Source organism: Maylandia zebra, linkage group LG8 (assembly GCF_041146795.1).
Source record: "Maylandia zebra isolate NMK-2024a linkage group LG8, Mzebra_GT3a, whole genome shotgun sequence".
NCBI classification, from domain to species: Eukaryota; Metazoa; Chordata; class Actinopteri; order Cichliformes; family Cichlidae; genus Maylandia; species Maylandia zebra.
Window position 1 is genome coordinate 28,536,218 of NC_135174.1, and position 19,312 is coordinate 28,555,529.

Here is a 19,312-nt window from a genome sequence, read left to right on the forward strand (position 1 = left end):
TCACCAAATTTGTCAGAGTGCGAGATTACTCAGTGAGACACATTGGAAAGCCAAACAAGCTGTCTTTTGGGGTTTCCGTAGTGTAGTGGTTATCACGTTCGCCTCACACGCGAAAGGTCCCCGGTCCGAAACCGGGCGGAAACATGGGTCTTTTCCTTCTTTGGTTACAAGGGAATTGATATTCACTCTTTAGACAACTCTGCTTGTCCAGCATTTTCTCTGTTTTACTTGCATCCCTATTGAGAATTAAGTCTCTTGGTTTTGTCTTCTGTAGGTTGTGTGCTAGCCAAACAAAGGACATCAAAGAGCTTGTCAAGAAGAAGATCGGGGCCTTCAGAGGTGGCAAAGGGATTGGAAGTGGGAAGAGTGCAAGAGGAAAAGTTGACTTGAGTCAAGGTGGCTAATGAACGATACAGCAGGAAGCTGAAGTGGAAAGTGCAGCAGAAGAGCATGAGCGAGGTTTGGTGCAGCATGAAGACCATGTGCAGATGAGATCAGCCAACACAAGAGGAGTGGAACTGACTGGGCCACTAACTTGCTCTTCAACTGACTAGATTCTTATGCTAGGGTGTGCTAATGCTAATGTACCTGTGGAGCAAAGTGCTAGAAAGCCAAATGAGGTTCCACTGAGACTTGAACTCAGATCGCTGGATTCAGAGTCCAGAGTGCTAACCATTACACCATGGAACCCTGCCTGAAGCACACAAAAGATCTGTGTCAAACAGGCATAAAAGTGTAGTTCCTGGTAAACCGATGGGGATTTCTACACGGCCAGCCAAATTTTACCTGTCATACCTGCTGCGAATCGCAGCTTGACGTGACCATTGCACTGCTTCAGAGGTCCTCGTTAGTATAGTGGACAGTATCTCCGCCTGTCACGCGGAAGACCGGGGTTCGATTCCCCGACGGGGAGTGAGCAGTTTCCTTCTCTGTTCTGCCTTTTACCTGCAATGACCACACACACCTTAATCGCACACCAGATCCTAGTCAATCTAATAATCTAGTCCTATAATGGGCTTGAAGAAACATGAATTCCACCTGTGCGCTCACAAGTCGAAAAGGTCTTCTCAGAAAGAGCTCCCATCAGAAGAGATGCTAGTCCAAGAGAACACTGCTTGTGCAGCATTTTCTCTGTTTTACGTGCGTCCCTACTGACAAATAAGTTTCTTGGTCTTGTCTTCTGTAGATTGTGTGCTAGCCAAACAAAGGACATCAAAGAGCTTGTCAACCAGAAGATCAGCTCCCATGACAAGAGATGCAATCTTGAGATCACAATTTGCATTGTCAATACAGCCATAAGTGGGGGAGTGCTTGAAGAATGACACAAATGGGAGTTCCCTCCTTCTCAATAGTCCTACATGATCTGTCATAAAAGTCCACAAATGTAAGAAAGCATTGAAATGCTCCTTTAATTACTACGGGGTACGCAAGCTCAGTTTCCGTAGTGTAGTGGTTATCACGTTCGCCTTACACGCGAAAGGTCCCCGGTCCGAAACCGGGTGGAAACATGGGTCTTTTCCTTCTTTGGTCACAAGGGAATTGATATTCACTCTTTAGACAACTCTGCTTGTCCAGCATTTTCTCTGTTTTACTTGCATCCCTATTGAGAATTAAGTCTCTTGGTTTTGTCTTCTGTAGGTTGTGTGCTAGCCAAACAAAGGACATCAAAGAGCTTGTCAAGAAGAAGATCCGGGCCTTCAGAGGTGGCAACAGGATTAGAAGTGAGAAGAATGCAAGAGGAAAAGTTGACTTGAGTCAAGGTGGCTAATGAACGATACAGCAGGAAGCTGAAGTGGAAAGTGCAGCAGAAGAGCATGAGCGAGGTTTGGTGCAGCATGAAGACCATGTGCAGATGAGATCAGCCAACACAAGAGGAGAGGAACTGACTGGGCCACTAACTTGCTCTTTAACTGACTAGATTCTTATGCTAGCGTGTGCTAATGCTAATGTACCTGTGGAGCAAAGTGCTAGAAAGCCAAATGAGGTTCCACTGAGACTTGAACTCAGATCGCTGGATTCAGAGTCCAGAGTGCTAACCATTACACCATGGAACCCTGCCTGAAGCACACAAAAGATCTGTGTCAAACAGGCATAAAAGTGTAGTTCCTGGTAAACCGATGGGGATTTCTACACGGCCAGCCAAATTTTACCTGTCATACCTGCTGCGAATCGCAGCTTGACGTGACCATTGCACTGCTTCAGAGGTCCTCGTTAGTATAGTGGACAGTATCTCCGCCTGTCACGCGATTCCCCGACGGGGAGTGAGCAGTTTCCTTCTCTGTTCTGCCTTTTACCTGCAATGACCACACACACCTTAATCGCACACCAGATCCTAGTCAATCTAATAATCTAGTCCTATAATGGGCTTGAAGAAACATGAATTCCACCTGTGCGCTCACAAGTCGAAAAGGTCTTCTCAGAAAGAGCTCCCATCAGAAGAGATGCTAGTCCAAGAGAACACTGCTTGTGCAGCATTTTCTCTGTTTTACGTGCGTCCCTACTGACAAATAAGTTTCTTGGTCTTGTCTTCTGTAGATTGTGTGCTAGCCAAACAAAGGACATCAAAGAGCTTGTCAACCAGAAGATCAGCTCCCATGACAAGAGATGCAATCTTGAGATCACAATTTGCATTGTCAATACAGCCATAAGTGGGGGAGTGCTTGAAGAATGACACAAATGGGAGTTCCCTCCTTCTCAATAGTCCTACATGATCTGTCATAAAAGTCCACAAATGTAAGAAAGCATTGAAATGCTCCTTTAATTACTATGGGGTACGCAAGCTCAGTTTCCGTAGTGTAGTGGTTATCACGTTCGCCTTACACGCGAAAGGTCCCCGGTCCGAAACCGGGCGGAAGCATGCGTCTTTGCTTATGCGTCCTGATATAAAAGTGTCTGACTGCAGGCACTGCTTGAACTTGTGGGGTTCTACTGCTGTTTGGGACACAGACAAGAGAAAGTACTCAAATCTGGTTCAGGTCTCTGACATCTGTAACCTTTGGATGCTCGTCTTGCTAAAGAGTTGTCTATGGCCCAAATTTCTGCAAACTCCACAGACTTCACACAAATCAACAAATCTCCAGTCGCTATATTTCCTGAAGATGGAGGCACAGACTAAGCTCTTGGAAATGACTGGCTCTAGGTGGCCTGCACAGGACTTGGGCCTATTTTCAGCCAATGCCCAAGGCAATGAAACAAATGGGCGCTTTAGGCAACAGTTCTGCTGCCAGAGGTTCTGGGGTTCTTAGGGCAGCATATGTTGAGCTGTGCTTGCTTTAGTGAACTCCTAAATGTCCAAAGTTTAAGTGAGCCTAACATGGAGACTACAGTTCAGACTCCTTGCTAGAGTGCGTCTGTCTCTTCTCCATGGCTCCTTTTACTTCAAGGCCATGATAGGAACATGTCACCAAATTTGTCAGAGTGCGAGATTACTCAGTGAGACACATTGGAAAGCCAAACAAGCTGTCTTTCGGGGTTTCCGTAGTGTAGTGGTTATCACGTTCGCCTCACACGCGAAAGGTCCCCGGTCCGAAACCGGGCGGAAACATGGGTCTTTTCCTTCTTTGGTTACAAGGGAATTGATATTCACTCTTTAGACAACTCTGCTTGTCCAGCATTTTCTCTGTTTTACTTGCATCCCTATTGAGAATTAAGTCTCTTGGTTTTGTCTTCTGTAGGTTGTGTGCTAGCCAAACAAAGGACATCAAAGAGCTTGTCAAGAAGAAGATCGGGGCCTTCAGAGGTGGCAAAGGGATTGGAAGTGGGAAGAGTGCAAGAGGAAAAGTTGACTTGAGTCAAGGTGGCTAATGAACGATACAGCAGGAAGCTGAAGTGGAAAGTGCAGCAGAAGAGCATGAGCGAGGTTTGGTGCAGCATGAAGACCATGTGCAGATGAGATCAGCCAACACAAGAGGAGTGGAACTGACTGGGCCACTAACTTGCTCTTCAACTGACTAGATTCTTATGCTAGCGTGTGCTAATGCTAATGTACCTGTGGAGCAAAGTGCTAGAAAGCCAAATGAGGTTCCACTGAGACTTGAACTCAGATCGCTGGATTCAGGGTCCAGAGTGCTAACCATTACACCATGGAACCCTGCCTGAAGCACACAAAAGATCTGTGTCAAACAGGCATAAAAGTGTAGTTCCTGGTAAACCGATGGGGATTTCTACACGGCCAGCCAAATTTTACCTGTCATACCTGCTGCGAATCGCAGCTTGACGTGACCATTGCAGTGCTTCAGAGGTCCTCGTTAGTATAGTGGACAGTATCTCCGCCTGTCACGCGGAAGACCGGGGTTCGATTCCCCGACGGGGAGTGAGCAGTTTCCTTCTCTGTTCTGCCTTTTACCTGCAATGACCACACACACCTTAATCGCACACCAGATCCTAGTCAATCTAATAATCTAGTCCTATAATGGGCTTGAAGAAACATGAATTCCACCTGTGCGCTCACAAGTCGAAAAGGTCTTCTCAGAAAGAGCTCCCATCAGAAGAGATGCTAGTCCAAGAGAACACTGCTTGTGCAGCATTTTCTCTGTTTTACGTGCGTCCCTACTGACAAATAAGTTTCTTGGTCTTGTCTTCTGTAGATTGTGTGCTAGCCAAACAAAGGACATCAAAGAGCTTGTCAACCAGAAGATCAGCTCCCATGACAAGAGATGCAATCTTGAGATCACAATTTGCATTGTCAATACAGCCATAAGTGGGGGAGTGCTTGAAGAATGACACAAATGGGAGTTCCCTCCTTCTCAATAGTCCTACATGATCTGTCATAAAAGTCCACAAATGTAAGAAAGCATTGAAATGCTCCTTTAATTACTACGGGGTACGCAAGCTCAGTTTCCGTAGTGTAGTGGTTATCACGTTCGCCTTACACGCGAAAGGTCCCCGGTCCGAAACCGGGCGGAAGCATGCGTCTTTGCTTATGCGTCCTGATATAAAAGTGTCTGACTGCAGGCACTGCTTGAACTTGTGGGGTTCTACTGCTGTTTGGGACACAGACAAGAGAAAGTACTCAAATCTGGTTCAGGTCTCTGACATCTGTAACCTTTGGATGCTCGTCTTGCTAAAGAGTTGTCTATGGCCCAAATTTCTGCAAACTCCACAGACTTCACACAAATCAACAAATCTCCAGTCGCTATATTTCCTGAAGATGGAGGCACAGACTAAGCTCTTGGAAATGACTGGCTCTAGGTGGCCTGCACAGGACTTGGGCCTATTTTCAGCCAATGCCCAAGGCAATGAAACAAATGGGCGCTTTAGGCAACAGTTCTGCTGCCAGAGGTTCTGGGGTTCTTAGGGCAGCATATGTTGAGCTGTGCTTGCTTTAGTGAACTCCTAAATGTCCAAAGTTTAAGTGAGCCTAACATGGAGACTACAGTTCAGACTCCTTGCTAGAGTGCGTCTGTCTCTTCTCCATGGCTCCTTTTACTTCAAGGCCATGATAGGAACATGTCACCAAATTTGTCAGAGTGCGAGATTACTCAGTGAGACACATTGGAAAGCCAAACAAGCTGTCTTTCGGGGTTTCCGTAGTGTAGTGGTTATCACGTTCGCCTCACACGCGAAAGGTCCCCGGTCCGAAACCGGGCGGAAACATGGGTCTTTTCCTTCTTTGGTTACAAGGGAATTGATATTCACTCTTTAGACAACTCTGCTTGTCCAGCATTTTCTCTGTTTTACTTGCATCCCTATTGAGAATTAAGTCTCTTGGTTTTGTCTTCTGTAGGTTGTGTGCTAGCCAAACAAAGGACATCAAAGAGCTTGTCAAGAAGAAGATCGGGGCCTTCAGAGGTGGCAAAGGGATTGGAAGTGGGAAGAGTGCAAGAGGAAAAGTTGACTTGAGTCAAGGTGGCTAATGAACGATACAGCAGGAAGCTGAAGTGGAAAGTGCAGCAGAAGAGCATGAGCGAGGTTTGGTGCAGCATGAAGACCATGTGCAGATGAGATCAGCCAACACAAGAGGAGTGGAACTGACTGGGCCACTAACTTGCTCTTCAACTGACTAGATTCTTATGCTAGGGTGTGCTAATGCTAATGTACCTGTGGAGCAAAGTGCTAGAAAGCCAAATGAGGTTCCACTGAGACTTGAACTCAGATCGCTGGATTCAGAGTCCAGAGTGCTAACCATTACACCATGGAACCCTGCCTGAAGCACACAAAAGATCTGTGTCAAACAGGCATAAAAGTGTAGTTCCTGGTAAACCGATGGGGATTTCTACACGGCCAGCCAAATTTTACCTGTCATACCTGCTGCGAATCGCAGCTTGACGTGACCATTGCACTGCTTCAGAGGTCCTCGTTAGTATAGTGGACAGTATCTCCGCCTGTCACGCGGAAGACCGGGGTTCGATTCCACGACGGGGAGTGAGCAGTTTCCTTCTCTGTTCTGCCTTTTACCTGCAATGACCACACACACCTTAATCGCACACCAGATCCTAGTCAATCTAATAATCTAGTCCTATAATGGGCTTGAAGAAACATGAATTCCACCTGTGCGCTCACAAGTCGAAAAGGTCTTCTCAGAAAGAGCTCCCATCAGAAGAGATGCTAGTCCAAGAGAACACTGCTTGTGCAGCATTTTCTCTGTTTTACGTGCGTCCCTACTGACAAATAAGTTTCTTGGTCTTGTCTTCTGTAGATTGTGTGCTAGCCAAACAAAGGACATCAAAGAGCTTGTCAACCAGAAGATCAGCTCCCATGACAAGAGATGCAATCTTGAGATCACAATTTGCATTGTCAATACAGCCATAAGTGGGGGAGTGCTTGAAGAATGACACAAATGGGAGTTCCCTCCTTCTCAATAGTCCTACATGATCTGTCATAAAAGTCCACAAATGTAAGAAAGCATTGAAATGCTCCTTTAATTACTACGGGGTACGCAAGCTCAGTTTCCGTAGTGTAGTGGTTATCACGTTCGCCTAACACGCGAAAGGTCCCCGGTCCGAAACCGGGCGGAAGCATGCGTCTTTGCTTATGCGTCCTGATATAAAAGTGTCTGACTGCAGGCACTGCTTGAACTTGTGGGGTTCTACTGCTGTTTGGGACACAGACAAGAGAAAGTACTCAAATCTGGTTCAGGTCTCTGACATCTGTAACCTTTGGATGCTCGTCTTGCTAAAGAGTTGTCTATGGCCCAAATTTCTGCAAACTCCACAGACTTCACACAAATCAACAAATCTCCAGTCGCTATATTTCCTGAAGATGGAGGCACAGACTAAGCTCTTGGAAATGACTGGCTCTAGGTGGCCTGCACAGGACTTGGGCCTATTTTCAGCCAATGCCCAAGGCAATGAAACAAATGGGCGCTTTAGGCAACAGTTCTGCTGCCAGAGGTTCTGGGGTTCTTAGGGCAGCATATGTTGAGCTGTGCTTGCTTTAGTGAACTCCTAAATGTCCAAAGTTTAAGTGAGCCTAACATGGAGACTACAGTTCAGACTCCTTGCTAGAGTGCGTCTGTCTCTTCTCCATGGCTCCTTTTACTTCAAGGCCATGATAGGAACATGTCACCAAATTTGTCAGAGTGCGAGATTACTCAGTGAGACACATTGGAAAGCCAAACAAGCTGTCTTTCGGGGTTTCCGTAGTGTAGTGGTTATCACGTTCGCCTCACACGCGAAAGGTCCCCGGTCCGAAACCGGGCGGAAACATGGGTCTTTTCCTTCTTTGGTTACAAGGGAATTGATATTCACTCTTTAGACAACTCTGCTTGTCCAGCATTTTCTCTGTTTTACTTGCATCCCTATTGAGAATTAAGTCTCTTGGTTTTGTCTTCTGTAGGTTGTGTGCTAGCCAAACAAAGGACATCAAAGAGCTTGTCAAGAAGAAGATCGGGGCCTTCAGAGGTGGCAAAGGGATTGGAAGTGGGAAGAGTGCAAGAGGAAAAGTTGACTTGAGTCAAGGTGGCTAATGAACGATACAGCAGGAAGCTGAAGTGGAAAGTGCAGCAGAAGAGCATGAGCGAGGTTTGGTGCAGCATGAAGACCATGTGCAGATGAGATCAGCCAACACAAGAGGAGTGGAACTGACTGGGCCACTAACTTGCTCTTCAACTGACTAGATTCTTATGCTAGGGTGTGCTAATGCTAATGTACCTGTGGAGCAAAGTGCTAGAAAGCCAAATGAGGTTCCACTGAGACTTGACCTCAGATCGCTGGATTCAGAGTCCAGAGTGCTAACCATTACACCATGGAACCCTGCCTGAAGCACACAAAAGATCTGTGTCAAACAGGCATAAAAGTGTAGTTCCTGGTAAACCGATGGGGATTTCTACACGGCCAGCCAAATTTTACCTGTCATACCTGCTGCGAATCGCAGCTTGACGTGACCATTGCACTGCTTCAGAGGTCCTCGTTAGTATAGTGGACAGTATCTCCGCCTGTCACGCGATTCCCCGACGGGGAGTGAGCAGTTTCCTTCTCTGTTCTGCCTTTTACCTGCAATGACCACACACACCTTAATCGCACACCAGATCCTAGTCAATCTAATAATCTAGTCCTATAATGGGCTTGAAGAAACATGAATTCCACCTGTGCGCTCACAAGTCGAAAAGGTCTTCTCAGAAAGAGCTCCCATCAGAAGAGATGCTAGTCCAAGAGAACACTGCTTGTGCAGCATTTTCTCTGTTTTACGTGCGTCCCTACTGACAAATAAGTTTCTTGGTCTTGTCTTCTGTAGATTGTGTGCTAGCCAAACAAAGGACATCAAAGAGCTTGTCAACCAGAAGATCAGCTCCCATGACAAGAGATGCAATCTTGAGATCACAATTTGCATTGTCAATACAGCCATAAGTGGGGGAGTGCTTGAAGAATGACACAAATGGGAGTTCCCTCCTTCTCAATAGTCCTACATGATCTGTCATAAAAGTCCACAAATGTAAGAAAGCATTGAAATGCTCCTTTAATTACTACGGGGTACGCAAGCTCAGTTTCCGTAGTGTAGTGGTTATCACGTTCGCCTTACACGCGACAGGTCCCCGGTCCGAAACCGGGCGGAAGCATGCGTCTTTGCTTATGCGTCCTGATATAAAAGTGTCTGACTGCAGGCACTGCTTGAACTTGTGGGGTTCTACTGCTGTTTGGGACACAGACAAGAGAAAGTACTCAAATCTGGTTCAGGTCTCTGACATCTGTAACCTTTGGATGCTCGTCTTGCTAAAGAGTTGTCTATGGCCCAAATTTCTGCAAACTCCACAGACTTCACACAAATCAACAAATCTCCAGTCGCTATATTTCCTGAAGATGGAGGCACAGACTAAGCTCTTGGAAATGACTGGCTCTAGGTGGCCTGCACAGGACTTGGGCCTATTTTCAGCCAATGCCCAAGGCAATGAAACAAATGGGCGCTTTAGGCAACAGTTCTGCTGCCAGAGGTTCTGGGGTTCTTAGGGCAGCATATGTTGAGCTGTGCTTGCTTTAGTGAACTCCTAAATGTCCAAAGTTTAAGTGAGCCTAACATGGAGACTACAGTTCAGACTCCTTGCTAGAGTGCGTCTGTCTCTTCTCCATGGCTCCTTTTACTTCAAGGCCATGATAGGAACATGTCACCAAATTTGTCAGAGTGCGAGATTACTCAGTGAGACACATTGGAAAGCCAAACAAGCTGTCTTTCGGGGTTTCCGTAGTGTAGTGGTTATCACGTTCGCCTCACACGCGAAAGGTCCCCGGTCCGAAACCGGGCGGAAACATGGGTCTTTTCCTTCTTTGGTTACAAGGGAATTGATATTCACTCTTTAGACAACTCTGCTTGTCCAGCATTTTCTCTGTTTTACTTGCATCCCTATTGAGAATTAAGTCTCTTGGTTTTGTCTTCTGTAGGTTGTGTGCTAGCCAAACAAAGGACATCAAAGAGCTTGTCAAGAAGAAGATCGGGGCCTTCAGAGGTGGCAAAGGGATTGGAAGTGGGAAGAGTGCAAGAGGAAAAGTTGACTTGAGTCAAGGTGGCTAATGAACGATACAGCAGGAAGCTGAAGTGGAAAGTGCAGCAGAAGAGCATGAGCGAGGTTTGGTGCAGCATGAAGACCATGTGCAGATGAGATCAGCCAACACAAGAGGAGTGGAACTGACTGGGCCACTAACTTGCTCTTCAACTGACTAGATTCTTATGCTAGCGTGTGCTAATGCTAATGTACCTGTGGAGCAAAGTGCTAGAAAGCCAAATGAGGTTCCACTGAGACTTGAACTCAGATCGCTGGATTCAGGGTCCAGAGTGCTAACCATTACACCATGGAACCCTGCCTGAAGCACACAAAAGATCTGTGTCAAACAGGCATAAAAGTGTAGTTCCTGGTAAACCGATGGGGATTTCTACACGGCCAGCCAAATTTTACCTGTCATACCTGCTGCGAATCGCAGCTTGACGTGACCATTGCAGTGCTTCAGAGGTCCTCGTTAGTATAGTGGACAGTATCTCCGCCTGTCACGCGGAAGACCGGGGTTCGATTCCCCGACGGGGAGTGAGCAGTTTCCTTCTCTGTTCTGCCTTTTACCTGCAATGACCACACACACCTTAATCGCACACCAGATCCTAGTCAATCTAATAATCTAGTCCTATAATGGGCTTGAAGAAACATGAATTCCACCTGTGCGCTCACAAGTCGAAAAGGTCTTCTCAGAAAGAGCTCCCATCAGAAGAGATGCTAGTCCAAGAGAACACTGCTTGTGCAGCATTTTCTCTGTTTTACGTGCGTCCCTACTGACAAATAAGTTTCTTGGTCTTGTCTTCTGTAGATTGTGTGCTAGCCAAACAAAGGACATCAAAGAGCTTGTCAACCAGAAGATCAGCTCCCATGACAAGAGATGCAATCTTGAGATCACAATTTGCATTGTCAATACAGCCATAAGTGGGGGAGTGCTTGAAGAATGACACAAATGGGAGTTCCCTCCTTCTCAATAGTCCTACATGATCTGTCATAAAAGTCCACAAATGTAAGAAAGCATTGAAATGCTCCTTTAATTACTACGGGGTACGCAAGCTCAGTTTCCGTAGTGTAGTGGTTATCACGTTCGCCTTACACGCGAAAGGTCCCCGGTCCGAAACCGGGCGGAAGCATGCGTCTTTGCTTATGCGTCCTGATATAAAAGTGTCTGACTGCAGGCACTGCTTGAACTTGTGGGGTTCTACTGCTGTTTGGGACACAGACAAGAGAAAGTACTCAAATCTGGTTCAGGTCTCTGACATCTGTAACCTTTGGATGCTCGTCTTGCTAAAGAGTTGTCTATGGCCCAAATTTCTGCAAACTCCACAGACTTCACACAAATCAACAAATCTCCAGTCGCTATATTTCCTGAAGATGGAGGCACAGACTAAGCTCTTGGAAATGACTGGCTCTAGGTGGCCTGCACAGGACTTGGGCCTATTTTCAGCCAATGCCCAAGGCAATGAAACAAATGGGCGCTTTAGGCAACAGTTCTGCTGCCAGAGGTTCTGGGGTTCTTAGGGCAGCATATGTTGAGCTGTGCTTGCTTTAGTGAACTCCTAAATGTCCAAAGTTTAAGTGAGCCTAACATGGAGACTACAGTTCAGACTCCTTGCTAGAGTGCGTCTGTCTCTTCTCCATGGCTCCTTTTACTTCAAGGCCATGATAGGAACATGTCACCAAATTTGTCAGAGTGCGAGATTACTCAGTGAGACACATTGGAAAGCCAAACAAGCTGTCTTTCGGGGTTTCCGTAGTGTAGTGGTTATCACGTTCGCCTCACACGCGAAAGGTCCCCGGTCCAAAACCGGGCGGAAACATGGGTCTTTTCCTTCTTTGGTTACAAGGGAATTGATATTCACTCTTTAGACAACTCTGCTTGTCCAGCATTTTCTCTGTTTTACTTGCATCCCTATTGAGAATTAAGTCTCTTGGTTTTGTCTTCTGTAGGTTGTGTGCTAGCCAAACAAAGGACATCAAAGAGCTTGTCAAGAAGAAGATCGGGGCCTTCAGAGGTGGCAAAGGGATTGGAAGTGGGAAGAGTGCAAGAGGAAAAGTTGACTTGAGTCAAGGTGGCTAATGAACGATACAGCAGGAAGCTGAAGTGGAAAGTGCAGCAGAAGAGCATGAGCGAGGTTTGGTGCAGCATGAAGACCATGTGCAGATGAGATCAGCCAACACAAGAGGAGTGGAACTGACTGGGCCACTAACTTGCTCTTCAACTGACTAGATTCTTATGCTAGCGTGTGCTAATGCTAATGTACCTGTGGAGCAAAGTGCTAGAAAGCCAAATGAGGTTCCACTGAGACTTGAACTCAGATCGCTGGATTCAGAGTCCAGAGTGCTAACCATTACACCATGGAACCCTGCCTGAAGCACACAAAAGATCTGTGTCAAACAGGCATAAAAGTGTAGTTCCTGGTAAACCGATGGGGATTTCTACACGGCCAGCCAAATTTTACCTGTCATACCTGCTGCGAATCGCAGCTTGACGTGACCATTGCACTGCTTCAGAGGTCCTCGTTAGTATAGTGGACAGTATCTCCGCCTGTCACGCGGAAGACCGGGGTTCGATTCCCCGACGGGGAGTGAGCAGTTTCCTTCTCTGTTCTGCCTTTTACCTGCAATGACCACACACACCTTAATCGCACACCAGATCCTAGTCAATCTAATAATCTAGTCCTATAATGGGCTTGAAGAAACATGAATTCCACCTGTGCGCTCACAAGTCGAAAAGGTCTTCTCAGAAAGAGCTCCCATCAGAAGAGATGCTAGTCCAAGAGAACACTGCTTGTGCAGCATTTTCTCTGTTTTACGTGCGTCCCTACTGACAAATAAGTTTCTTGGTCTTGTCTTCTGTAGATTGTGTGCTAGCCAAACAAAGGACATCAAAGAGCTTGTCAACCAGAAGATCAGCTCCCATGACAAGAGATGCAATCTTGAGATCACAATTTGCATTGTCAATACAGCCATAAGTGGGGGAGTGCTTGAAGAATGACACAAATGGGAGTTCCCTCCTTCTCAATAGTCCTACATGATCTGTCATAAAAGTCCACAAATGTAAGAAAGCATTGAAATGCTCCTTTAATTACTACGGGGTACGCAAGCTCAGTTTCCGTAGTGTAGTGGTTATCACGTTCGCCTAACACGCGAAAGGTCCCCGGTCCGAAACCGGGCGGAAGCATGCGTCTTTGCTTATGCGTCCTGATATAAAAGTGTCTGACTGCAGGCACTGCTTGAACTTGTGGGGTTCTACTGCTGTTTGGGACACAGACAAGAGAAAGTACTCAAATCTGGTTCAGGTCTCTGACATCTGTAACCTTTGGATGCTCGTCTTGCTAAAGAGTTGTCTATGGCCCAAATTTCTGCAAACTCCACAGACTTCACACAAATCAACAAATCTCCAGTCGCTATATTTCCTGAAGATGGAGGCACAGACTAAGCTCTTGGAAATGACTGGCTCTAGGTGGCCTGCACAGGACTTGGGCCTATTTTCAGCCAATGCCCAAGGCAATGAAACAAATGGGCGCTTTAGGCAACAGTTCTGCTGCCAGAGGTTCTGGGGTTCTTAGGGCAGCATATGTTGAGCTGTGCTTGCTTTAGTGAACTCCTAAATGTCCAAAGTTTAAGTGAGCCTAACATGGAGACTACAGTTCAGACTCCTTGCTAGAGTGCGTCTGTCTCTTCTCCATGGCTCCTTTTACTTCAAGGCCATGATAGGAACATGTCACCAAATTTGTCAGAGTGCGAGATTACTCAGTGAGACACATTGGAAAGCCAAACAAGCTGTCTTTCGGGGTTTCCGTAGTGTAGTGGTTATCACGTTCGCCTCACACGCGAAAGGTCCCCGGTCCGAAACCGGGCGGAAACATGGGTCTTTTCCTTCTTTGGTTACAAGGGAATTGATATTCACTCTTTAGACAACTCTGCTTGTCCAGCATTTTCTCTGTTTTACTTGCATCCCTATTGAGAATTAAGTCTCTTGGTTTTGTCTTCTGTAGGTTGTGTGCTAGCCAAACAAAGGACATCAAAGAGCTTGTCAAGAAGAAGATCGGGGCCTTCAGAGGTGGCAAAGGGATTGGAAGTGGGAAGAGTGCAAGAGGAAAAGTTGACTTGAGTCAAGGTGGCTAATGAACGATACAGCAGGAAGCTGAAGTGGAAAGTGCAGCAGAAGAGCATGAGCGAGGTTTGGTGCAGCATGAAGACCATGTGCAGATGAGATCAGCCAACACAAGAGGAGTGGAACTGACTGGGCCACTAACTTGCTCTTCAACTGACTAGATTCTTATGCTAGGGTGTGCTAATGCTAATGTACCTGTGGAGCAAAGTGCTAGAAAGCCAAATGAGGTTCCACTGAGACTTGACCTCAGATCGCTGGATTCAGAGTCCAGAGTGCTAACCATTACACCATGGAACCCTGCCTGAAGCACACAAAAGATCTGTGTCAAACAGGCATAAAAGTGTAGTTCCTGGTAAACCGATGGGGATTTCTACACGGCCAGCCAAATTTTACCTGTCATACCTGCTGCGAATCGCAGCTTGACGTGACCATTGCACTGCTTCAGAGGTCCTCGTTAGTATAGTGGACAGTATCTCCGCCTGTCACGCGATTCCCCGACGGGGAGTGAGCAGTTTCCTTCTCTGTTCTGCCTTTTACCTGCAATGACCACACACACCTTAATCGCACACCAGATCCTAGTCAATCTAATAATCTAGTCCTATAATGGGCTTGAAGAAACATGAATTCCACCTGTGCGCTCACAAGTCGAAAAGGTCTTCTCAGAAAGAGCTCCCATCAGAAGAGATGCTAGTCCAAGAGAACACTGCTTGTGCAGCATTTTCTCTGTTTTACGTGCGTCCCTACTGACAAATAAGTTTCTTGGTCTTGTCTTCTGTAGATTGTGTGCTAGCCAAACAAAGGACATCAAAGAGCTTGTCAACCAGAAGATCAGCTCCCATGACAAGAGATGCAATCTTGAGATCACAATTTGCATTGTCAATACAGCCATAAGTGGGGGAGTGCTTGAAGAATGACACAAATGGGAGTTCCCTCCTTCTCAATAGTCCTACATGATCTGTCATAAAAGTCCACAAATGTAAGAAAGCATTGAAATGCTCCTTTAATTACTACGGGGTACGCAAGCTCAGTTTCCGTAGTGTAGTGGTTATCACGTTCGCCTTACACGCGACAGGTCCCCGGTCCGAAACCGGGCGGAAGCATGCGTCTTTGCTTATGCGTCCTGATATAAAAGTGTCTGACTGCAGGCACTGCTTGAACTTGTGGGGTTCTACTGCTGTTTGGGACACAGACAAGAGAAAGTACTCAAATCTGGTTCAGGTCTCTGACATCTGTAACCTTTGGATGCTCGTCTTGCTAAAGAGTTGTCTATGGCCCAAATTTCTGCAAACTCCACAGACTTCACACAAATCAACAAATCTCCAGTCGCTATATTTCCTGAAGATGGAGGCACAGACTAAGCTCTTGGAAATGACTGGCTCTAGGTGGCCTGCACAGGACTTGGGCCTATTTTCAGCCAATGCCCAAGGCAATGAAACAAATGGGCGCTTTAGGCAACAGTTCTGCTGCCAGAGGTTCTGGGGTTCTTAGGGCAGCATATGTTGAGCTGTGCTTGCTTTAGTGAACTCCTAAATGTCCAAAGTTTAAGTGAGCCTAACATGGAGACTACAGTTCAGACTCCTTGCTAGAGTGCGTCTGTCTCTTCTCCATGGCTCCTTTTACTTCAAGGCCATGATAGGAACATGTCACCAAATTTGTCAGAGTGCGAGATTACTCAGTGAGACACATTGGAAAGCCAAACAAGCTGTCTTTCGGGGTTTCCGTAGTGTAGTGGTTATCACGTTCGCCTCACACGCGAAAGGTCCCCGGTCCGAAACCGGGCGGAAACATGGGTCTTTTCCTTCTTTGGTTACAAGGGAATTGATATTCACTCTTTAGACAACTCTGCTTGTCCAGCATTTTCTCTGTTTTACTTGCATCCCTATTGAGAATTAAGTCTCTTGGTTTTGTCTTCTGTAGGTTGTGTGCTAGCCAAACAAAGGACATCAAAGAGCTTGTCAAGAAGAAGATCGGGGCCTTCAGAGGTGGCAAAGGGATTGGAAGTGGGAAGAGTGCAAGAGGAAAAGTTGACTTGAGTCAAGGTGGCTAATGAACGATACAGCAGGAAGCTGAAGTGGAAAGTGCAGCAGAAGAGCATGAGCGAGGTTTGGTGCAGCATGAAGACCATGTGCAGATGAGATCAGCCAACACAAGAGGAGTGGAACTGACTGGGCCACTAACTTGCTCTTCAACTGACTAGATTCTTATGCTAGCGTGTGCTAATGCTAATGTACCTGTGGAGCAAAGTGCTAGAAAGCCAAATGAGGTTCCACTGAGACTTGAACTCAGATCGCTGGATTCAGGGTCCAGAGTGCTAACCATTACACCATGGAACCCTGCCTGAAGCACACAAAAGATCTGTGTCAAACAGGCATAAAAGTGTAGTTCCTGGTAAACCGATGGGGATTTCTACACGGCCAGCCAAATTTTACCTGTCATACCTGCTGCGAATCGCAGCTTGACGTGACCATTGCAGTGCTTCAGAGGTCCTCGTTAGTATAGTGGACAGTATCTCCGCCTGTCACGCGGAAGACCGGGGTTCGATTCCCCGACGGGGAGTGAGCAGTTTCCTTCTCTGTTCTGTCTTTTACCTGCAATGACCACACACACCTTAATCGCACACCAGATCCTAGTCAATCTAATAATCTAGTCCTATAATGGGCTTGAAGAAACATGAATTCCACCTGTGCGCTCACAAGTCGAAAAGGTCTTCTCAGAAAGAGCTCCCATCAGAAGAGATGCTAGTCCAAGAGAACACTGCTTGTGCAGCATTTTCTCTGTTTTACGTGCGTCCCTACTGACAAATAAGTTTCTTGGTCTTGTCTTCTGTAGATTGTGTGCTAGCCAAACAAAGGACATCAAAGAGCTTGTCAACCAGAAGATCAGCTCCCATGACAAGAGATGCAATCTTGAGATCACAATTTGCATTGTCAATACAGCCATAAGTGGGGGAGTGCTTGAAGAATGACACAAATGGGAGTTCCCTCCTTCTCAATAGTCCTACATGATCTGTCATAAAAGTCCACAAATGTAAGAAAGCATTGAAATGCTCCTTTAATTACTACGGGGTACGCAAGCTCAGTTTCCGTAGTGTAGTGGTTATCACGTTCGCCTTACACGCGAAAGGTCCCCGGTCCGAAACCGGGCGGAAGCATGCGTCTTTGCTTATGCGTCCTGATATAAAAGTGTCTGACTGCAGGCACTGCTTGAACTTGTGGGGTTCTACTGCTGTTTGGGACACAGACAAGAGAAAGTACTCAAATCTGGTTCAGGTCTCTGACATCTGTAACCTTTGGATGCTCGTCTTGCTAAAGAGTTGTCTATGGCCCAAATTTCTGCAAACTCCACAGACTTCACACAAATCAACAAATCTCCAGTCGCTATATTTCCTGAAGATGGAGGCACAGACTAAGCTCTTGGAAATGACTGGCTCTAGGTGGCCTGCACAGGACTTGGGCCTATTTTCAGCCAATGCCCAAGGCAATGAAACAAATGGGCGCTTTAGGCAACAGTTCTGCTGCCAGAGGTTCTGGGGTTCTTAGGGCAGCATATGTTGAGCTGTGCTTGCTTTAGTGAACTCCTAAATGTCCAAAGTTTAAGTGAGCCTAACATGGAGACTACAGTTCAGACTCCTTGCTAGAGTGCGTCTGTCTCTTCTCCATGGCTCCTTTTACTTCAAGGCCATGATAGGAACATGTCACCAAATTTGTCAGAGTGCGAGATTACTCAGTGAGACACATTGGAAAGCCAAACAAGCTGTCTTTCGGGGTTTCCGTAGTGTAGTGGTTATCACGTTCGCCTCACACGCGAAAGGTCCCCGGTCCAAAACCGGGCGGAAACATGGGTCTTTTCCTTCTTTGGTTACAAGGGAATTGATATTCACTCTTTAGACAACTCTGCTTGTCCAGCATTTTCTCTGTTTTACTTGCATCCCTATTGAGAATTAAGTCTCTTGGTTTTGTCTTCTGTAGGTTGTGTGCTAGCCAAACAAAGGACATCAAAGAGCTTGTCAAGAAGAAGATCGGGGCCTTCAGAGGTGGCAAAGGGATTGGAAGTGGGAAGAGTGCAAGAGGAAAAGTTGACTTGAGTCAAGGTGGCTAATGAACGATACAGCAGGAAGCTGAAGTGGAAAGTGCAGCAGAAGAGCATGAGCGAGGTTTGGTGCAGCATGAAGACCATGTGCAGATGAGATCAGCCAACACAAGAGGAGTGGAACTGACTGGGCCACTAACTTGCTCTTCAACTGACTAGATTCTTATGCTAGCGTGTGCTAATGCTAATGTACCTGTGGAGCAAAGTGCTAGAAAGCCAAATGAGGTTCCACTGAGACTTGAACTCAGATCGCTGGATTCAGAGTCCAGAGTGCTAACCATTACACCATGGAACCCTGCCTGAAGCACACAAAAGATCTGTGTCAAACAGGCATAAAAGTGTAGTTCCTGGTAAACCGATGGGGATTTCTACACGGCCAGCCAAATTTTACCTGTCATACCTGCTGCGAATCGCAGCTTGACGTGACCATTGCACTGCTTCAGAGGTCCTCGTTAGTATAGTGGACAGTATCTCCGCCTGTCACGCGGAAGACCGGGGTTCGATTCCCCGACGGGGAGTGAGCAGTTTCCTTCTCTGTTCTGCCTTTTACCTGCAATGACCACACACACCTTAATCGCACACCAGATCCTAGTCAATCTAATAATCTAGTCCTATAATGGGCTTGAAGAAACATGAATTCCACCTGTGCGCTCACAAGTCGAAAAGGTCTTCTCAGAAAGAGCTCCCATCAGAAGAGATGCTAGTCCAAGAGAACACTGCTTGTGCAGCATTTTCTCTGTTTTACGTGCGTCCCTACTGACAAATAAGTTTCTTGGTCTTGTCTTCTGTAGATTGTGTGCTAGCCAAACAAAGGACATCAAAGAGCTTGTCAACCAGAAGATCAGCTCCCATGACAAGAGATGCAATCTTGAGATCACAATTTGCATTGTCAATACAGCCATAAGTGGGGGAGTGCTTGAAGAATGACACAAATGGGAGTTCCCTCCTTCTCAATAGTCCTACATGATCTGTCATAAAAGTCCACAAATGTAAGAAAGCATTGAAATGCTCCTTTAATTACTACGGGGTACGCAAGCTCAGTTTCCGTAGTGTAGTGGTTATCACGTTCGCCTAACACGCGAAAGGTCCCCGGTCCGAAACCGGGCGGAAGCATGCGTCTTTGCTTATGCGTCCTGATATAAAAGTGTCTGACTGCAGGCACTGCTTGAACTTGTGGGGTTCTACTGCTG

General features: G+C 46.5%; 35 non-coding genes across 35 annotated transcripts; 25 read left to right on the plus strand and 10 right to left on the minus strand.

Annotated features, from left to right (window-relative positions):
• The first annotated feature begins 71 nt into the window (after positions 1–71).
• Positions 72–144, plus strand: trnav-cac (transfer RNA valine (anticodon CAC)). The gene has a single exon. It is a non-coding gene; the product is annotated as a tRNA-Val (tRNA).
• Positions 145–618: 474 nt separating this feature from the next.
• Positions 619–690, minus strand: trnaq-cug (transfer RNA glutamine (anticodon CUG)). The gene has a single exon. It is a non-coding gene; the product is annotated as a tRNA-Gln (tRNA).
• Positions 691–841: 151 nt separating this feature from the next.
• Positions 842–913, plus strand: trnad-guc (transfer RNA aspartic acid (anticodon GUC)). The gene has a single exon. It is a non-coding gene; the product is annotated as a tRNA-Asp (tRNA).
• Positions 914–1,435: 522 nt separating this feature from the next.
• Positions 1,436–1,508, plus strand: trnav-uac (transfer RNA valine (anticodon UAC)). Its single transcript has one exon. It is a non-coding gene; the product is annotated as a tRNA-Val (tRNA).
• Positions 1,509–1,982: 474 nt separating this feature from the next.
• On the minus strand, positions 1,983–2,054 carry trnaq-cug (transfer RNA glutamine (anticodon CUG)). Its single transcript has one exon. It is a non-coding gene; the product is annotated as a tRNA-Gln (tRNA).
• Positions 2,055–2,784: 730 nt separating this feature from the next.
• Positions 2,785–2,857, plus strand: trnav-uac (transfer RNA valine (anticodon UAC)). Its single transcript has one exon. It is a non-coding gene; the product is annotated as a tRNA-Val (tRNA).
• A 614-nt stretch (positions 2,858–3,471) lies between these two features.
• trnav-cac (transfer RNA valine (anticodon CAC)) lies at positions 3,472–3,544 on the plus strand. The gene has a single exon. It is a non-coding gene; the product is annotated as a tRNA-Val (tRNA).
• Positions 3,545–4,018: 474 nt separating this feature from the next.
• On the minus strand, positions 4,019–4,090 carry trnaq-cug (transfer RNA glutamine (anticodon CUG)). The gene has a single exon. It is a non-coding gene; the product is annotated as a tRNA-Gln (tRNA).
• Positions 4,091–4,241: 151 nt separating this feature from the next.
• Positions 4,242–4,313, plus strand: trnad-guc (transfer RNA aspartic acid (anticodon GUC)). Its single transcript has one exon. It is a non-coding gene; the product is annotated as a tRNA-Asp (tRNA).
• A 522-nt stretch (positions 4,314–4,835) lies between these two features.
• On the plus strand, positions 4,836–4,908 carry trnav-uac (transfer RNA valine (anticodon UAC)). Its single transcript has one exon. It is a non-coding gene; the product is annotated as a tRNA-Val (tRNA).
• Positions 4,909–5,522: 614 nt separating this feature from the next.
• Positions 5,523–5,595, plus strand: trnav-cac (transfer RNA valine (anticodon CAC)). Its single transcript has one exon. It is a non-coding gene; the product is annotated as a tRNA-Val (tRNA).
• Positions 5,596–6,069: 474 nt separating this feature from the next.
• trnaq-cug (transfer RNA glutamine (anticodon CUG)) lies at positions 6,070–6,141 on the minus strand. Its single transcript has one exon. It is a non-coding gene; the product is annotated as a tRNA-Gln (tRNA).
• Positions 6,142–6,886: 745 nt separating this feature from the next.
• On the plus strand, positions 6,887–6,959 carry trnav-aac (transfer RNA valine (anticodon AAC)). The gene has a single exon. It is a non-coding gene; the product is annotated as a tRNA-Val (tRNA).
• A 614-nt stretch (positions 6,960–7,573) lies between these two features.
• trnav-cac (transfer RNA valine (anticodon CAC)) lies at positions 7,574–7,646 on the plus strand. Its single transcript has one exon. It is a non-coding gene; the product is annotated as a tRNA-Val (tRNA).
• A 474-nt stretch (positions 7,647–8,120) lies between these two features.
• On the minus strand, positions 8,121–8,192 carry trnaq-cug (transfer RNA glutamine (anticodon CUG)). The gene has a single exon. It is a non-coding gene; the product is annotated as a tRNA-Gln (tRNA).
• A 730-nt stretch (positions 8,193–8,922) lies between these two features.
• Positions 8,923–8,995, plus strand: trnav-uac (transfer RNA valine (anticodon UAC)). Its single transcript has one exon. It is a non-coding gene; the product is annotated as a tRNA-Val (tRNA).
• Positions 8,996–9,609: 614 nt separating this feature from the next.
• On the plus strand, positions 9,610–9,682 carry trnav-cac (transfer RNA valine (anticodon CAC)). The gene has a single exon. It is a non-coding gene; the product is annotated as a tRNA-Val (tRNA).
• Positions 9,683–10,156: 474 nt separating this feature from the next.
• Positions 10,157–10,228, minus strand: trnaq-cug (transfer RNA glutamine (anticodon CUG)). Its single transcript has one exon. It is a non-coding gene; the product is annotated as a tRNA-Gln (tRNA).
• A 151-nt stretch (positions 10,229–10,379) lies between these two features.
• Positions 10,380–10,451, plus strand: trnad-guc (transfer RNA aspartic acid (anticodon GUC)). The gene has a single exon. It is a non-coding gene; the product is annotated as a tRNA-Asp (tRNA).
• A 522-nt stretch (positions 10,452–10,973) lies between these two features.
• On the plus strand, positions 10,974–11,046 carry trnav-uac (transfer RNA valine (anticodon UAC)). Its single transcript has one exon. It is a non-coding gene; the product is annotated as a tRNA-Val (tRNA).
• Positions 11,047–11,660: 614 nt separating this feature from the next.
• On the plus strand, positions 11,661–11,733 carry trnav-cac (transfer RNA valine (anticodon CAC)). Its single transcript has one exon. It is a non-coding gene; the product is annotated as a tRNA-Val (tRNA).
• Positions 11,734–12,207: 474 nt separating this feature from the next.
• On the minus strand, positions 12,208–12,279 carry trnaq-cug (transfer RNA glutamine (anticodon CUG)). Its single transcript has one exon. It is a non-coding gene; the product is annotated as a tRNA-Gln (tRNA).
• Positions 12,280–12,430: 151 nt separating this feature from the next.
• trnad-guc (transfer RNA aspartic acid (anticodon GUC)) lies at positions 12,431–12,502 on the plus strand. Its single transcript has one exon. It is a non-coding gene; the product is annotated as a tRNA-Asp (tRNA).
• A 522-nt stretch (positions 12,503–13,024) lies between these two features.
• Positions 13,025–13,097, plus strand: trnav-aac (transfer RNA valine (anticodon AAC)). Its single transcript has one exon. It is a non-coding gene; the product is annotated as a tRNA-Val (tRNA).
• Positions 13,098–13,711: 614 nt separating this feature from the next.
• On the plus strand, positions 13,712–13,784 carry trnav-cac (transfer RNA valine (anticodon CAC)). The gene has a single exon. It is a non-coding gene; the product is annotated as a tRNA-Val (tRNA).
• Positions 13,785–14,258: 474 nt separating this feature from the next.
• trnaq-cug (transfer RNA glutamine (anticodon CUG)) lies at positions 14,259–14,330 on the minus strand. Its single transcript has one exon. It is a non-coding gene; the product is annotated as a tRNA-Gln (tRNA).
• Positions 14,331–15,060: 730 nt separating this feature from the next.
• On the plus strand, positions 15,061–15,133 carry trnav-uac (transfer RNA valine (anticodon UAC)). The gene has a single exon. It is a non-coding gene; the product is annotated as a tRNA-Val (tRNA).
• Positions 15,134–15,747: 614 nt separating this feature from the next.
• Positions 15,748–15,820, plus strand: trnav-cac (transfer RNA valine (anticodon CAC)). The gene has a single exon. It is a non-coding gene; the product is annotated as a tRNA-Val (tRNA).
• A 474-nt stretch (positions 15,821–16,294) lies between these two features.
• Positions 16,295–16,366, minus strand: trnaq-cug (transfer RNA glutamine (anticodon CUG)). Its single transcript has one exon. It is a non-coding gene; the product is annotated as a tRNA-Gln (tRNA).
• A 151-nt stretch (positions 16,367–16,517) lies between these two features.
• trnad-guc (transfer RNA aspartic acid (anticodon GUC)) lies at positions 16,518–16,589 on the plus strand. The gene has a single exon. It is a non-coding gene; the product is annotated as a tRNA-Asp (tRNA).
• Positions 16,590–17,111: 522 nt separating this feature from the next.
• Positions 17,112–17,184, plus strand: trnav-uac (transfer RNA valine (anticodon UAC)). Its single transcript has one exon. It is a non-coding gene; the product is annotated as a tRNA-Val (tRNA).
• A 614-nt stretch (positions 17,185–17,798) lies between these two features.
• On the plus strand, positions 17,799–17,871 carry trnav-cac (transfer RNA valine (anticodon CAC)). The gene has a single exon. It is a non-coding gene; the product is annotated as a tRNA-Val (tRNA).
• Positions 17,872–18,345: 474 nt separating this feature from the next.
• On the minus strand, positions 18,346–18,417 carry trnaq-cug (transfer RNA glutamine (anticodon CUG)). The gene has a single exon. It is a non-coding gene; the product is annotated as a tRNA-Gln (tRNA).
• Positions 18,418–18,568: 151 nt separating this feature from the next.
• Positions 18,569–18,640, plus strand: trnad-guc (transfer RNA aspartic acid (anticodon GUC)). Its single transcript has one exon. It is a non-coding gene; the product is annotated as a tRNA-Asp (tRNA).
• A 522-nt stretch (positions 18,641–19,162) lies between these two features.
• trnav-aac (transfer RNA valine (anticodon AAC)) lies at positions 19,163–19,235 on the plus strand. The gene has a single exon. It is a non-coding gene; the product is annotated as a tRNA-Val (tRNA).
• The last annotated feature ends 77 nt before the right edge of the window (positions 19,236–19,312 follow it).